The sequence below is a fragment of the Bombina bombina genome, chromosome 6, assembly GCF_027579735.1.
Source record: "Bombina bombina isolate aBomBom1 chromosome 6, aBomBom1.pri, whole genome shotgun sequence".
NCBI lineage: Eukaryota > Metazoa > Chordata > Amphibia > Anura > Bombinatoridae > Bombina > Bombina bombina.
The window spans coordinates 125,263,241-125,282,514 of NC_069504.1; the positions used below are offsets into that span (position 1 = coordinate 125,263,241).

A 19,274-nucleotide genomic window follows, 5' to 3' on the forward strand; every position below is an offset into this window, starting at 1 on the left:
GTTAAATAGATGTAATAGTAACAAAAAGCAGACTACATTTATTACTAACTATAACTCCAACTATAAAGCCATTACAAAAATAATTAAGAAACACTGGTACCTTCTTAAAAAAGATCCGATTTTAAAAGGGATTTTGGATGATTCCCCTAACATTACATTTCGGAGAGCCCCAACCATTAAACAGAAAATAGCCCCCAGCAAAATCATAATGTCCAAAAGAACATCAGGAATAAGAGGTCTGTCCAACAATAGACACCAACAAAAAGGAGCTTTTAAATGTAGAATTAAAAGATGCAACATGTGTAAATATGTCACGCATGGGGCAACTAGTGTCACTTCTTCTATCACAGGATGTACATATGAACTTAAGGATAGATTAGATTGTAGCTCTAATTATGTCATATACCTATTAACCTGTAAATGTGGGATGCAATACCTAGGTAGAACCATAAGGAAAGTCAGAAGCAGATGGGAGAACACTTTAGAAACATAGAGAAAGGTTCACTCAAACATAGTGTATCAGGACATCATGTTCAACATCATTGTGGTACTAAATGTCAATTTTGCATAACCCCTCTAGAGAGAATACAATACAAGCAAGGAACTAATAGGTTCAAAAAGTTATGTCAAAGGGAAACCTACTGGATCTATAAATTTGGTACTCTCTTTCCCACAGGATTGAATGAGAACATAGATATGTCTGCTTTTTGAATATAATATTTTTGTACATCTTGCTGTGGATTATCAGGTCATCATTTTTTTCCATGCAACACTATAGCTATTTAATATTACACAGGTATTATCAGAGGTGTATATATTGACTTTATAGCTATTTTTCTCCTCTTTGTATATCACAGTACAAATTTATATTATATATTACAAATATTGACTTTATAGTCATACATTTATTTTTCTCCTCTTTGTATATCACAGTACAAATTTATATTATATACTACACATATTGACTTTATAGTCATACATTTATTCTTCTTCACTTTTATATATCACAGCACACATTTATGTATCATACATCACATAAGGTTGATCACATTATAGTCATGATTGGTATATAACACAATCATTTAGGGCACATGCGATGTGTATGTGTGGGTGTGTATATATGTGTATATGTATATATATATATGTGTGTGTGTATGTATGTGTGTATTTGTGTGTGTGTGTGTATGTATGTATGTATATGTATGTATGTATATATATATATATATATATATATATATATATATGTGTGTATGTATATATATATGTGTATATATGTGTGTGTATATATACGTATATGTATGTGTATGTATATCTATATATACCACTTCAAGATATGGGTTTGTTATACCAACATAGGATATACCGGTTTAATACATGTAATACACCCATGCTATTATGGATTTATGAATATATATGCTGCACATTAGAAAACATATACACTGTTCACTGAACATTTTTATTTTTATTGTATCATTTTAGTTAAGTCTGCACTCACAATATACACCTCAACATTATCTCCAACACATTAAACAATATTGTTACTACTGTATTTCTATACCATCTTTTTGTATATTGAACATAATGTATTACAACCCCGTTTTTACACATTAGAGTAGGTTAATAGATATTCACTAAGTACACTTATCTATTGCTTAATACATATCGCTTACATTAAGATATTACCACACTTCACTGAATGTACCTGATCCCGTTTGATCTTGGAAGCTAAGCAGGGCCAGGCCTGGTCAGTACCTGGATGGGAGACTGCCTGGGAACACCAGGTGCATTTGACTTAAAATGTGTATGTATATATGTGTGTGTTTGTATATATATGTGTGTGTGTGTGTGTAGATATGGATGTATGTGTATATATATATATATTTTTTTTTTTCAATAAGGCCTGCATAATTTAAAGGGCTCTCTCCTATAGAAAATCTTGCTTATACATATTTGACCAAAGGCTGTTAACATCAATAGGTGCTTTAATAAAACTTTAATTTATTTAGACTAACTGACAACATACTAAGACATTTGGTATGAACACCAAGAATTAGAATATCATGTACTTTTTATATATGTATGTGTGTGTATGTGTATATATATATATATATATATATATATATATATATATATATATATATATATATATATATATATATATATATATATGTATGTATGTATGTATGTATATTTTATTTTTAAAAAAGGGTGGGGAACAATTTTTTAATGTTACTATTTTAGAATACCATAATAATATCCTATAACATATGATGCTGACATGATATCCACCATAAGATAATGTTTGGCTATGGTTGTTGTTTTTTACATCCTTTATTAACCAATTTTTACAGTACTTGTTTGTTTTTTAGTATAATGTGAATTATTTGGAAATGGTTTTAATCATTGTATTCTAACTATGGTCTGATTGAAACTGGTGTGCACTCACACACCTGATGAGGCAGGTTCACTTCCACACCTGAATAGGTGTGGTTATGTTTCACTCTTAGAGTGGTCATTTAGCATTTATAAGCCAGAGCTCTCAGTCTTTGGATAGAAGCCTGAGGAAACAGACAGAGATCTGAGAAACTAGTTGCTTGTTTATCCATTGTTACGGTCACATTTGTGACATTTTATATTGTATTTTACTGCACCATTAAACTATGGTATTTTAACTCTTTGCTGAGAGCCTGAGCTTGATTGAAATCTACCCTGGAGTGATTTGTTGCACTGCCTTGGTCAGTGAACTGGGACACTGTGAACTCCCAGTCTGCCTCTATAAGCACAACAGAGTGCTGCTTTACTTGTGAGTGTAAAATCTGTATTCACCTATTTTTACATTTGTCCAAACTATATCACACGAGGAGGCACCCTTGTCTTTGTGATTTTCTTTGCACAGAGAGAGTATATATATATATGTACCACTCTGCACAGGATAACACATTAAACTAAACGTTTATTAGATTAGTTTAGATGGGTGGATTGTAACTTTGCAGCATGGAGGACACCATCAGGTGAAGTGGCTTTGATTGTACCTGTTCACTAAATTCATCTCTACCGAAGTTCAGCAAGTGAAGACCCGCATCGGCATCACAGAAATACAGGATCATGGAGGTAATTTGTAGCCAGATGGCATTTGCCCCATAAATCAAGGAAGGTGAAGGTAAGCCGTGTGGTTTAAGTCTTGCAACTGGTAGTATCCCATCAGCATTGTGTTTGACTACGCTGCTCAGCTGGAAGTTTTTTCGCAGTCCTGTTTGGTATATAGGAGACCGGACTTATATCTTGTTACCGGAGCGTGTATTTACACTCAAGTGCCCGGATTGCAGAGGAGTATAGGGACGGTACCAGTTCTATATTAACGGAGCATGTTTTTACACTATGAGCCTGGATTACATTATGTAGGGGGTAATGTTTGAAATCAATGATATTGTGATGTACTATTATCTGGTTCACCTGTTATCTGGTATATAATATTGTGAATTTAGTGAAGGCAGACCCGGTGTCTTTACCACCTATATAATAAACGCTTGGTTTAAAGTTTTATCCTGTGCAGCCTTGTCCTTCTTTGGTTCTTTATACGTTATACAGAACTCTATCTTTTTAAGTGGTACATATTTATTTGGGACTGTTAGCACGGATATAACACAAGACACAATAATTATCTGAGTGCCCCCTTTCCAGTAGTTGTATACAGGGAGTGCAGAATTATTAGGCAAGTTGTATTTTTGAGGATTAATTTTATTATTGAACAACAACCATGTTCTCAATGAACCCAAAAAACTCATTAATATCAAAGCTGAATATTTTTGGAAGTAGTTTTTAGTTTCTATTTAGTTTTAACTATTTTAGGGGGATATCTGTGTGTGCAGGTGAATATTACTGTGCATAATTATTAGGCAACTTAACAAAAAACAAATATATACCCATTTCAATTATTTGTTTTTACCAGTGAAACCAATATAACATCTCAACATTCACAAATATACATTTCTGACATTCAAAAACAAAACAAAAACAAATCAGTGACCAATATAGCCACCTTTCTTTGCAAGGACACTCAAAAGCCTGCCATCCATGGATTCTGTCAGTGTTTTGATCTGTTCACCATCAACATTGCGTGCAGCAGCAACCACAGCCTCCCAGACACTGTTCAGAGAGGTGTACTGTTTTCCCTCCTTGTAAATCTCACATTTGATGATGGACCACAGGTTCTCAATGGGGTTCAGATCATGTGAACAAGGAGGCCATGTCATTAGATTTTCTTCTTTTATACCCTTTCTTGCCAGCCACGCTGTGGAGTACTTGGACGCGTGTGATGGAGCATTGTCCTGCATGAAAATCATGTTTTTCTTGAAGGATGCAGACTTCTTCCTGTACCACTGCTTGAAGGTATCTTCCAGAAACTGGCAGTAGGACTGGGAGTTGAGCTTGACTCCATCCTCAACCCGAAAAGGCCCCACAAGCTCATCTTTGATGATACCAGCCCAAACCAGTACTCCACCTCCACCTTGCTGGCGTCTGAGTCGGACTGGAGCTCTTTGCCCTTTACCAATCCAGCCACGGGCCCATCCATCTGGCCCATCAAGACTCACTCTCATTTCATCAGTCCATAAAACCTTAGAAAAATCAGTCTTGAGATATTTCAGTCTTGACGTTTCAGCTTGTGTGTCTTGTTCAGTGGTGGTCGTCTTTCAGCCTTTCTTACCTTGGCCATGTCTCTGAGTATTGCACACCTTGTGCTTTTGGGCACTCCAGTGATGTTGCAGCTCTGAAATATGGCCAAACTGGTGGCAAGTGGCATCTTGGCAGCTGCACGCTTGACTTTTCTCAGTTCATGGGCAGTTACTTGGTTTTTCCACACGCTTCTTGCGACCCTGTTGACTATTTTGAATGAAACGCTTGATTGTTCAATGATCACGCTTCAGAAGCTTTGCAATTTTAAGAGTGCTGCATCCCTCTGCAAGATATCTCACTATTTTTTACTTTTCTGAGCCTGTCAAGTCCTTCTTTTGACCCATTTTGCCAAAGGAAAGGAAGTTGCCGAATAATTATGCACACCTGATATAGGGTGTTGATGTCATTAGACCACACCCCTTCTCATTACAGAGATGCACATCACCTAATATGCTTAATTGGTAGTATGCTTTCGAGCCTATACAGCTTGGAGTAAGACAACATGCATAAAGAGGATGATGTGGTCAAAATACTCATTTGCCTAATAATTCTGCACTCCCTGTATATACACAGCATATATTTATAGATACATATTGTACCAAAATACAATTTCTTCATATGAAGAACACTCGAATGTGAAATATTAATATTTTCATGTTGTGTAAGCGCACTTGAGAATATGAGATCGGGTTCGGAGTTGGGTGTTTTTTTTCCACTTTTCTTGCTCCATTGATTTCTCTGAGGGCATACATTAATATGGGCACTATATTTTAACTTGCACTAGCTGAAGTGCGCAAAAAGCTTAATTCTAGTAGAGATAGCGTAAGAGTGGGAGCGATAAATATCGCTCCACTTGTAATCTTGCCCCCAATGCATTTCTCTGAGGGCATGCAATAAAGTTTCATGTCAGATAACACTCAAGCTCTAAGCTAAGGAAGCAAAAACATTCTACTTAAGCAGTGTATATTTTTTGATTAATGTGACAGTCTACTTTTTTCTTTATTGTTTAAAAAGATAGATAACTAGAATAAACTAAAAGAAGCTCTAAAAGCAAAAACACATCAACCAGTTGGATATACGAAATGTCAGAAATTTTATTCTATACAATATATAATAAAATCATAGAATTCACATATTCAGCCACCGGTGGTAAATAATAAAAGGTAATTAATTAGTATTATAACCTACGATTCTCTAAAGCTACATGCGCATATGATAACAAATAATTGGACTCTTAGAAAAAAGACATATATAAAAAGGTAAAGATGTATAAAAAATGTGTAAAAATAATGCCAATCTCCTCAATAGGTATTTAACAAAACTCTGTTTGATAATACAGGTGGCCCTCGATTTACGCTGGTTCAATTTACGCCGTTTCAGAATAACAACCTTTTTTTTCAATCATGTGACTGCTATTGAAAAGCTTTTGGAAAGCAATGCACTAATTACAATAGCCAGTAGGTGGAGCTGTCCGCTTGTTTTGCAGCAAAGTTATGCAACTTAACAGCTTTAAATGGATTTGTGTACACAGATCAGACAAGATCTATCGAGCAAAATTTAGCAGGCACTTCCCTATTATCTTCCTGTCCAGCAGCTTGAGGTGAGGGTGCCTAACTGCTTTTTAATCACTGCAGATTGAAATGTATAGAATAGGTGCAGACCCAATATTATCTAACATGCTAACAATGCAGAGAACTGATTGCAGAAAAATGCAAGTAAAAAAACCTTTTTGTTCATTAAACTTAGTTTGATGATGCAGTCTGTTGTGTGATTATTTTATTAGGTGATGTTTAGCAAATGTTTTTGTTCATTAAACTTAGTTTGATGATGATACAATCTATATTATTTGGTTTATAATACAGTTTAGCATTTAAAGTCTTCATTTCAAAGCTTTAAAAATAATATATTAGGTGTTACTTATGACAATTTTGAGAGGGGCCTGGAACCTAACTCCCTCACTTCCCATTGACTTACATTATAAACTGGGTTTCAATTTACAACGGTTTAAATTTACAACCATTCCTCCTGGAACCTAACCCCGGTGTAAACTGAGGGCTACCTGTAGTTCCAGATTATCCAAAAGAAGGATACATTGTTCCTTAAATTGTAACACTATGTGTCGATAGTATCGCTTTCAGCGGGTATAAAAAGTCATATATGTATCAGTTCGTAGAGATTGGAAAAAGGCCGCAGTGTGGTTTTAAATATTCGGTGGAGTTTTCCTTTGTGCCAAATAATATTCAAAAATGGCTATAGATCTTCCTTACCCCACAAATATACCACTTTTAATGGCTATTTTTTACCTCCCAGTACCTTACAGAGACCGCTGTAGCGACGTGCGCCTCGTGTGAGTATCTCTCTTGCTTCCGGGTTTCAGTTCTCTGGTGTCACCTGGATAGGGGTTAGCCAATCACGGGTAGTTTTTTCGCCTTCAAACTCCGTGCTGATGCTTGTGCATGATGATGCCTGTATGTGGTTCCAAAGTAGAATGTCCTCCCTTCTTCTTCATAGAGCGCTCTATATATCAAGGGATCAGTGAATATGTAGAGTTCCAACAAGTCTCTTCTACGTGTTTCAGCTTCCTTGGAAGCCTTTATCAAAAAAAGACAGCAAAGGGCTTTAACATTGAGATCTCTTCATGTCGGTTTAGCACCCTTGAGAACAGGAGTTCAGCTTAGCACATGAGTAGGGTGTTAGTCCCCCCCCCCCCCCACTTTTTTGCTCCATTGACTTCTATGGGGAATACATTATAGCGTGCTCTATATTCTAATTGCGCTAGAAGTAAGCTATTTGCATGCATCGGGTTAGTGCGAGTGTGATAACTTTTTACTTTCAACTTGTAAAACGAGCGTAACCCGACGCACGCAAGAAGTTTACTTCTAGCGCAATTAGCACTCTAGCAAAAGTGCTAAATAGCGCTCCACTCGCCATCTCGCCCATTATTGCTGACACGCAAATGTTAGCGCACCACTTGTATGCTAGAACTGAATGTTAAATTTATGAGTTATCTGAGCACAAAACAAACATTGGTGTTAATTACCCAGTTTTCAAATCTGTATTAGAATTTACCAATTAAAATACACTAACAACTTTTTAGAGTGATTAGCATTATAACATGTTAAAAAGTGACAGCTTCATATCATGATAGAGAAACAATACAGTAGTGGATTAAGCACAAAGACAAAAGATAACAAATATTAATTTTAATTCTTGTATAATAACCATGTTTGCTGATAAACTATATTAAGTGCTAAGAAAACATTCAGAACGTGAACAAGGATAAAGCAATGGAATTATTGCTTTGAGTAAAGAACAAAGATCTTCTAATTTGATAACAAAGGATATAATTAATCTCATAGGAAATGTATGATCTGCGGAGATGCTTTGGATGTTGTTAATATATGTAAAAAACTTCAGAGTTTTTTTTATCTCTGATGGGTCTAGCTTATACAAAATAAGTGATAAATATCTATGTATCAAAGCAGTTTTGAAACAATGATTCACTTTGCATTAAAACTGTAAAGAATATGTAACACAAGTACACAAATCTCATGATAGATAAAAACAAGTGCGAAAAGAGCAGGTCAAGTATAAACTGTCAATCTCTGGATTTCAAAGGTACAACTTGTTTAAAGTAAATGCTAATTTGTTTTCGCTACTTTATGTAGTAAAAGAGACATACAATACCAATAATAAAATGCTCTAATATGTTTAAGTATTTTATTACTGTAATATTGATTGCTCATACCTACGTGTGTGTGTGTTAGAAATGTGCAATTCGTATCGATTTGGAAATTCGGCCGAATTCATAAAATGCGGGATTCGGATCGATTCGAATTTCCGAATTAAAATAGTGCCGAATCTACCGAATAAATCCGAATTAGTTCGGATTTATTCAGATTTATTCGGTAGATTCGGATGGCCATGGATTACACTAGTATTGTACAGTATATTAGGTTATATCACTCTGCTATGGGTTACACCTAATATACAGTACATAATACTAGTCTAATACACAGCACATCCCACCTAACACTTACCGAAATTCCGAATTTCCAAACCGAACCGAACCTAATCAAACCGAATCCAGCCGAATTTATTCAAATCTGAATAAATCCGATACGAATCCGAACCGAATTGATTCAAATTTTCAATCTGAACCGAACTAAATTTTTTCGGCATGCACATGTCTAGTGTGTGTGAGTGAGTGGTGAGAGTGTGTGTGTATGTGTGTGTGCGTGTGTGGGAGTGAGTGGTGAGAATGTGTCTTTGAGTTGTTAGAGTGTGTGTATATGTGTGTGAGTGGCGAGAGTGTGTGTGTGTGAGTTTGTCAAGCCATCAACTTACTTGCATTCAACGGCACCAATACGCTCGCCTAAGATCGCCTAACATCGCTGCCGCGAACCTGAATACGTTCTCCAAAATTACCAAAAAAGCTGTCAAAAAGCTGCGCACCAAATACGGGGCGATGAGCAGTGGACTGTTGTTAACTAACAGTCATCGATCTTGCTGCTCTTCGGCTTTTACACAGCTTTATTGGTACCCTGTCACTAAACACCCACACTAAACTATACTGTTTACCCCCTATACCGCCGCTACCGGAGCCCACCGCCACCTACATTATACTTATTAATCCCTAATCTGCTGCCCCCTACACCGCCGCCACCTACATTATACTTAGAATTCTATCAGCCAATCGGAATTAAGGTAGGAAAAATCCTATTGGCTGTTGAAGTTCAATCCTATTGGCTGATCCAATCAGCCAATAGGATTGAGGTCACATTCTATTGGCTGATTGGAACAAGGTGTGCGGAAATTTTTTAAATTTAATTTCCTGGCATTTCATTTTTCTGGCATAGGCTATAAGACCCTGAAACTGAGCTGCAGCATGGTGGGCAAGACCATACAGCGGTTTCACAGGACAGGTTCCACTCAGAAAAGGCCTCACCATGGTCGACCAAAGAAGTTGGATGCATGTGCTCAGCATCATATCCAGAGGGTGTCTTTGGGAAATATACGTATGAGTGCTGCCAGCATTGCTGCAGAGGTTGAAGAGGTGGGAGGGTCAGCCTGTCAGTGCTCAGACCAAGCGCTGCACACTGCATCAAATTGGTCTGCAAGGCTGTTGTCCCAGAAGGAAGCCTCTTCTAAAGATGATGCACAAGAAAGCCCGCAAACAGTTTGCTGAAGACAAGCAGACTAAGTACATGGATTACTGGAACCATGTTCTGTGGTCCGATGAGACCATGATAAACATATTTGGTTTAGATGGTGTCAAGCGTGTGTGGCGGCAACCAGGTGAGGAGTACAAAGACAAGTGTGTCTTGCCTACAGTCAAGCATGGTGGCGTGAGTGTTATGGTCTGGGCCTGCATGAGTGCTGCTAGCACTGGGGAGCTACAGTTCATTGAGGGAACCATGAATGCCAACATGTACTGTGACATACTGAAGCAGAGCATGATCCCCTCCCTTCGGAGACTGGGCCGCAGGGCAGTATTGCAACATGATAATGACCCCAAGACCTCCAAGATGACCACTGCCTTGCTAAAGAAGCTGAAGGTAAATGTGATGGACTGGCCAATCATGTCTCCAGACCTAAACCCTATTGAGCATCTGTGGGGCATCTTTAAGTGGAAGGTGCGGGAGCGCAAGGTCTCTAACATCCACCAGCTCCGTGATGTCGTCATGGAGGAGTGGAAAAGGACTTCAGTGACAACCTGTGAAGCTCTGGTGAACTCCATGCCCAAGAGGGTTAAGGCAGTGCTAGAAAATAATGGTGGCCACACAAAATATTGACACTTTGGGCCCAGTTTGGACATTTCCACTTAGGAGTGTACTCACTTTTGTTGCCAATGGTTTAGACATTAATGGCTGTGTGTTGAGTTATTTTGAAGGGAACGGCAAATTTACACTGTTATTCCGGCTGTACACTCACTACTTTACATTGTAGCAAAGTGTCATATCTTCAGGGTTGTCACATGAAAATATCTAAAAAAATATTTAACAAAATGTGAGGGGTGTACTCACTTTTGTGAGATACTGATATATATATATATATATATATATATATATATATATATGTGTGTGTGTGTGTATAAATGTCTATCTATGTATTTGTATGTATGTATGTATGTATGTATGTATGTATGTGTCCCTTGTTTTAAACATAATTGGCTAGATTACAAGTGAGGCACAACATTTTTGCGCAAGCGATATCATGTTTTTGTGAGCGGTTTTAATTGCACTGATATTATAAGTTGAGCAAAATATATGATTCAATCCTTACCTCGATCTCAGAGCTGTGGTTAACTGTTTTCAGAAACTAAAAAGTTGCACAAAACACATCAATAATAGATTACAAATTACAGTTACTCTCATAATAGCACCATCTAATAAAAAATTGTTTAAAAAAATATTGCACAAAAAAGTTATAAGGGCTATAGTGTTTGCACGAGAGAGTGGGTGTTCCACTTTTTTTTCTCCATTAACTTCTAAGGGGGAATGCGAAAACGTGATCACAATTTTTGAATATCGACTTTAAGAGCGACTTTGGTTTACTTTCAACCTGGCTACTGAAAAAATGAAAATCCTAGCGAAGTTTTCGCTATAGCGAAATTTCAAAATAACGCTCCACTTGTAATCTAGCTTTAAATATCCCTTCCTTTAATTTGCAAATATATTAACTAAAGTATACTTAGTTTATGCGTAAATTTATTTTAACACCAGGAATACAGGTATTGAAAAGTCATTGTGAAAACATTCATGCTGAGTTAGAAGTGTTTTCCACTTGGAATGAATTCATCCTAATATATGTCTCCATGAAATGAATCAGAGTTGCTATATATTGTTTTCATCATAAATATTATGTTGAAGTATCTGTGTTACTGTAATAAAAGAAACTGTGGAAAAAATTAATTTACTGTATAATTCCTACATTGAAAACAAGAAGTGTTATTTAAATACCAGAGCTGAAAGTGTCATTGAACAATAGTGTGTATTATTATTTATATCAGATACATGGATGTTTATAGAAAAAAGGCATGAAAGGAACGACATTAACTATCCTTATGTGATAGGGGAGCTTAATATTGAGCAAAACAATGTTTATTAGTCATAAAATGAGAGTTTAATTATATTTTAAAATGTAGTTTTGCTGCCCATTTTCAACAGTGTGCAAAAACTCACATGCACAGCAGCCATTCTACCTGCATATGACCATATGCATTATGTTCCTGCTTGCTGTCTGCACCCAATAAAATTAGGACAAGCGATATTAGCGCTCCACTGAGTTATACCAGCGCACGCTAATGTGCAATGGTATTACAAGTTATCAGCAATGCGAGCGTGACCTCACTTTTGAATTGCTAGGAAGCATTGCGCTCACGAGTGCGCGCTTCCATGAGTCCAATGGAAGCCTCTTTCTGATGCCGTCATGGATGGCATTAGAACCTAGCGCAGCGAAGGGTTAAGTAGTACAGCGATTGCAGCATTTTTAAATATATATGTATATGAGTATATACACATATTAGCACATAAATATATATGTATATGAGTATATACACATATTAGCACATAAATATATATGTATATGAGTATATACACATATTAACACATATATATATATATATATATATATATATATATATTTATATATATATATATATATATATATATATATATATATATATATATATATATATATATATATATATATATATGTATGCAAGCATATACATATATATTTACTGGCAACATACAGTTTCCATAGCTCTTAATGTAAAGGAACTTTCAGTGCTGTTTTTACACCAGCCCAAAATTGCCTAGTGCAGTTGTTTTTTATTTAAAATAATGCTACATTTTTTAAAATAAAAAAACATTATGCACTCTATTTTGAGGGCATTTGGGGCACTTTTAGAAAATGAACCAGAGATCTAATGGTTCATTTTCTGAGTGCTCATTGCCACTTGTATGGCTGGTTAATTATCGTGCCCCTGCAATAATTTTACACTACACTTGTAATCTAGCCCTTAATGTTTATGGGTTTATAAACTCTGCTATGTGTATGTGTGTGTCTGTGTATGTATATGTGTGTGTGTGTGGAGGGTGGTAATTCTTGATGTATAAATATATTTTAGTGTTTTAACAGCAAATAAACTCCTTTATTAGGGGAATGTTAACTCCCTATATATCTTGTCCTATAAATATGTAGTGTGTGTGAGTAGTGAAAGTATGTGTGTGTATGTTTGTGCATGTGTGTGAGTGATGAGAGTGTGTGTGTGCATGTGTGTGAATGGTGAGAGTGTGTGTGTGAGTGTGTGTGTATGAGTGTGCGTGTGAGTGAGTAGTGAGAGTATGTGTGTGCGTGCATGTGTGAGTGAGTGGTGAGAGTATGTGTGTGCGTGCATGTGTGAGTGAGTGGTGAGAGTATGTGTGTGCGTGCGTGTGTGAGTGAGTGGTAAGGGTATGTGTGTATATGTGTGTGTGAGTAGTGAGAGTATTTGTGTATGTGTGTGTGTGTGTGCCTGAGCTAGTAGTGAGAGTCTTTGTGTATGTGTGTGCATGTGTGAGGATGTGGTGAGAGTGTGTGTATGTGTGTGCGTGTGTGAGTGAGTAGTGAGAGTATTTGTGTATGTGTGTGCATGTATGTGTGAGTGAGTAGTGAGAGTCTTTCTGTATGTGTGTGCGTGTGTGAGGATGTGGTGAGAGTGTGTGTATGTGTGTGCGTGTGTGAGTGAGTGAGTAGTGAGAGTATTTGTGTATGTGTATGCATGTGTGAGTGAGTGGTGAGAGTGTGTGTGTGTGAGTGAGTGGTGAGAGTGTGTGTGTGTGTGATGCGTGAAGTAGTGTCAGGATTTGGGAACTTGAGGACAATAGTGGATTAAGGCAAAACAGAATTTCTAAAACTAAAAGTGGCCATACTTTTAGACACATTAATGTATTCTGATAATTGCAAATGATGAATACTCTAGATAACTTTTTAAACAACAATGGAGGTATCCACCAGAAATTAAGCAAGAATCTAACAGACAAATAAGCAGAGTAATACCAGAAGCTGTAGGGTGAAATAGCAATTACAGATGGCTTAGCTTATAGGATTATTGCCAAAACCTTATCTGGACTGAGCCCATAATAGAGAACTGAAGTACTGCAGCTTTAAAGAGGGCCTGAGACAGAGGCATAGTAAATAGTCAGTCAAAGGATAGAGCAGGCAGTAAGGTCAAGAACACAGCTGAAGGTTAAAGGGACACTGAACCCACATTTTTTCTTTCGTGATTCAGATAGAGCATGTCATTTTAAACAACTTTCTAATTTACTCCTATTATCAATTTTTCTTTGTTCTCTTGCTTTCTTTATTTGAAAAAAAGGCATCTAAGCTATTTTTTTGGTTCAGAACCATGGAAAGCACTCGTTTATTGGCAGGTGAATTTACCCACTAATCAGCAAGAACAGCACAGTGGCCCCTATTTATCAACCTGTCAACTTACTTGCATTCGCCAGCACCAATACGCTCGCCTAAAATCGCCTAACATCGCTGCCGCGGACCTGAATTCGTTCTCCAAAGTTACCAAAAAAGCTGTCAAAAAGCTGTGCACCAGTACGGGCGATGAGCAGCGGACTGTTGTTAACTAACAGTCATCGATCTCGCTGCTCTTTGGCTTTTTCTCTTTATTGGTATACTGTCACTAAACACCTACACTATACTATACTGTTTTACACCTATACCGCCGTTCCCGGATCCGCCGCAACAAAATAAAGTTATTAACCCCTAAACCGCCGCTCCCAGAGCCCACCGCCACCTACATTATACTTATTAACCCCTAATCTGCCGCCCCCTACACCGCCGCCACCTACATTATGTTATTAACCCCTAATCTGCCCCCCTTACACCGCCGCCACCTACATTATACTTATTAACCCCTAATCTGCCGCCCCTACATCGCCGCCACCTACATTATGTTATTAACCCCTAATCTGCCCCCCTTACACCGCCGCCACCTACATTATACTTATTAACCCCTAATCTGCCACCCCTACACCACCGCCACCTATATTATGTTATTAGCCCCTAATCTGCCCCCCCTACACCGCCGTCACCTACATTATACTTATTAACCCCTAATCTGCCGCCCCCTACACCGCCGCCACTTACATTATGTTATTAACCTCTAATCTGCCCTCCCCTACACCGCCGCCACCTACATAACACTTATTAACCCCCTAATCTGCCGTCCCCAACGTCGCCGCCACTATATTAAATGTATTAACCCCTAAACCTAAGTCGAACCCTAACACCCCCTAACTTAAATCTAATTTAAATAAAAGTAAATAAAATTACTATCATTAACTACATTATTCCTATTTAAAACTAAATACTTACCTATAAAATAAACCCTAAAATAGCTACAATATAACTAATAGTTACATTGTATCTAGCTTAGGGTTTATTTTTATTTTAGAGGCAAGTTTGTATTTATTTTAACTAGGTAGAATAGTTACTAAATAGTTATTAACTATTTAATAACTACCTAGCTAAAATAAATACAAAAGTACCTGTAAAATAAAACCTAACCTAAGTTACAATTAAACCTAACACTACACTACAATTAAATACAATTAAATAAATGAAAAACAATGAACTAAATTATATACAATTATCTAAAGTACAAAAAACCCCTCCCACTAAATTACAGAAAATAATAAATAAAACACCACCCACACAACCAACCCCCCCAAAAAAATACTAACTAAAGAAACCTAAGCTCCCCATTGCCCTGAAAAGGGCATTTGGATGGGCATTGCCCTTAAAAGGGCAGTTAGCTCTTTTGCAGGCCCAAAACCCTAACCTAAAAATAAAACCCTCCCAATACACCCTTAAAAAAAACTAACACTAACCCCCTGAAGATCGACTTACCGGGAGACATCTTCATCCAAGCCGGGCAGAAGTGGTCCTCCAGACCGGCAGAAGTCTTCATCCAAGCCGGGCAGAAGTAGTCCTCCAGACGGCAGAAGTCTTCATCCAGACGGCATCTTCTATCTTCATCCATCCGGCACGGAGCGAGTCCATCTTCAAGGCATCCGAGGTGGAGCATCCTCCTTGGCCGACGACTACCCGACGAATGAAGGTTCCTTTAAGTGACGTCATCCAAGATGGCATCCCTTAGATTCCGATTGGCTGATAGAATTCTATCATCCAATCGGAATTAAGGTAGAAAAAATCCTATTGGCTGATGCAATCAGCCAATAGGATTGAACTTCAATACTATTGGCTGATTGGAACAGCCAATAGGATTGAGCTCACATTCTTTCTGTAATTTAGTGCTTTTTTTTTTTTGTACTTTAGATCATTTAATTTAATTGTATTTAATTGTATTTAATTTAGGGAAATAACTTAATTATAGTGTAGTGTTAGGTGTAATTGTAACTTAGGTTAGGTTTTATTTTACAGGTACTTTTGTATTTATTTTAGCTAGTTAGTTATTAAATAGTTAATAACTATTTAGTAACTATTCTACCTAGTTAAAATAAATACAAACTTGCCTGTAAAATAAAAATAAACCCTAAGCTAGCTACAATGTAACTATTAGTTATATTGTAGCTAGCTTAGGGTTTATTTTATAGGTAAGTATTTTTAAATAGGAATAATTTAGATAATAATTGTAGGTTTTATTTAGATTTATTTAAATAATATTTAGATTAGGGGGTGTTAGGGTTAGACTTAGGTTTAGGGGTTAATGCCTTTAGAATAGTGGCGGCGACGTTGGGGGTGGCAGATTTGGGGTTAATAAATGTAATGTAGGTGGTGGCGGTGTAGGGGGCGGCAGATTATTGGTTAATAACATAATGTAGGTGGAGGTGGGCTCCGGGAGTGGCGGTTTAGGGGTTAATAAGTTTATTTTGTTGCAGCTGGGTCCGGGAGCGGACCAGGTCGGATTCATTCCAGGGCGAGAAGCTCGAGATAATGTCATTAAAATTATACAAATAATAAACCATGCTAAGTCCTCAGGGACGCCCATGATCCTCTTTTCGTCCGACTCGGAGAAGGCCTTCAACAGGGGTGGTTGGTCTTTTCTGCGTCGGGCAATAAGTATAAAGTAGGTGGCAGCGGTGTAGGGGGTGACAGATTAGGGGTGTTTAGACTCGGGGTACGTGTTAGGGTGTTAGGTGTAAACATAACTTTATTCTCTCATAGGAATCAATGGGATATCGGGCAGCAGCGAACATGAGCTTCCGCTTCTTTCAGACTCTCATTGATTCCTATGGCATCCGCCACCTCCAGGGCGGCAGATTAAAAACCAGGTACGCTATGCTGGAATAGTGGCGAGTGTACATGGTGGATATTTGTTAACTTCCAAAAGTAGTCAGATAGTGCCGAATTTGCATTCGGAACATCTGCAATGACGTAAGCATCGATCTGTGTCGGACTGAGACCGGCGGATCGTATGTTACGTCACAAAATTCTACTTTTGGCTGTCTGTAGGCTTTCATAAATATGGAGAATCAAGGTCTCCACTATTACGCGTATTTGAGGTTGACGGCTTGATAAATAGGCCCAAGTGTGTTCACCAAAAATGGTCCGGCATCTAAATTTACATTCTTGCATTTCAAATAAAGATACCAAGAGAATGAAAAGAATTTGATAATAGGAGTACATTAGAAAGTTGCTTAAAATTGCATGCTCTCTCTGAATCACGATAGACAAAATTTGGGTTCAGTGTCCCTTTAAGACATGGAACCCAACTTTTCAGTTTACTTCTTTTATCTAATGTGCTTCATTATCTTGATATCCTTTGCTGAAAAGCATAACTAGATAGGCTCAGTAGCTGCTGATTGGTGGCTGCACATAGGTGCTTCATGTGATTGGCTCACCTGTGTGCATTGCTATTTCTTCAACAAAGGATATCTAAAGAATGAATCAAATTAGATAATATAAGTAAATTGGAATGTTTAAAATTGAATCATTAAAGAAACATTTTGGGTTTAGGGTCCCTTTAAATCTGGAGTATCCCAAACAAATCAGTTTTTTTGTCAATTGTCTTTAAAGCTTGTTTACACAAAATAGAGTGTATGTTTGCGAAAATAAAAATGTTTTCTGTGTAGAAACACTTCAGATTATGCCTATCTATATTCAGTTTCACTGCACATTCACTAAATTTGTCACACTGGGAAATATCGCCACTGAAAAGCAGGTGAGACGGATATAGCTGAAAAGGGATAGCTAAGATGGAAGGCAGTGCTTTGAATATTAGAAACTCACGGTGATGTTTCCCTATTAACATACAGTTTACTCCCATGGAATGCCCAGTAAACTCCCACGGAACTCCTATATATTCATATGTCTGCGATCGACTTTAAAATAGACAAAAAACTAAACAAAAAAACTTCCTGTTAAAACAATAGGACCAGGAGATTGTATTGTATAATGTTAGAATATTATGTAAACTGTAAACGTGAATGTACTAATCTCATGTTGTGTCCTTAGGAGTGTATTTTAACTTATTTTAAGACTGTGATTGCTTGTTTTATATATTCTTATTTCCCAATATTGCAATTGTACTTTTGCATTTGTAATTTTCATATGTCATAATATTGCGATTGCCTGATCATGTTTTACTAATAATATTGCAATTGCACTGTAGCAAATGTGTTCTATATTAAAATATATCTATAGATATATAGTGCAATAGCAATATTATAAGAAAAACATGATCAAGCAATTGCAATATTATGAAATATGAATATTACAAACGCGAAATTGTGTTGCAATATTGTGAAATATGAAAACGCTAAATCATGTTCTCAATATCATGCGTTGCTTAAAGGGACATAATACTCATGGGCTAAATGACTTGAAACTGATGCATTATAACTGTAAAAAACGGACAGGAAAATATCACCTGAGCATCTCTATGTAAAAAAGGAAGATATTTTACCTCACATTCTCCTCAGCTCAGCAGAGTAAGTTCTGTGTAAAAAGTTATACTCAGCTGCTCCCAGCTGCAGGTAAAAAAATAAATAAATGAAGAAATGAACAGCAGCCAATCAGCATCAGCAGTGCTGAGGTCATGAACTCTTTTACTGTGATCTCATGAGATTTGACTTAACTCTCATGAGATTTCATAGTAAGCTGAATAGGGAAATAATATGAGAGTGCACGATGCTCATCCTTTCAGCTGTCCCAGGACAGACATACTAATATGCTGCTTAGAAATCCTTTACAATGGGAGGTGGCTACTGAGAAACTTTTGAGGTAAAATATCTTTCTTTTTTACATAGAGATGTTCAGGAGATATTTTCTAGTCAGCTTTTTACAGCTATGCTGCATCACTTTCAAGTGTTTAAACATTTGCGTATTATGGCCCTTTAAGTCTAGCAACATACTTGGTTAGAAAGGTTAGGGGATGGTTAGAAAGTGGTTTGGGGGGGTCAGGGATATGGATGGGTGAGGAGGTTTTCTACACCAAAGTTTCTCAACCGCGGTCCTCAAGTACCCCCAACAGGCCATGTTTTTATTATAGCAGAACCAGTTCACAGGTGAAGTAATCAACTCATCAGTAACGCTGTGGTTACTAACCTGCTCTCACCCAGCAGCTGATTATGTCA

General features: G+C 37.2%; 1 pseudogene; it reads left to right on the forward strand.

The window, feature by feature from the left end:
* The first annotated feature begins 1,674 nt into the window (after nt 1–1,674).
* On the forward strand, nt 1,675–1,790 carry LOC128665254 (uncharacterized; annotated as a pseudogene).
* The last annotated feature ends 17,484 nt before the right edge of the window (nt 1,791–19,274 follow it).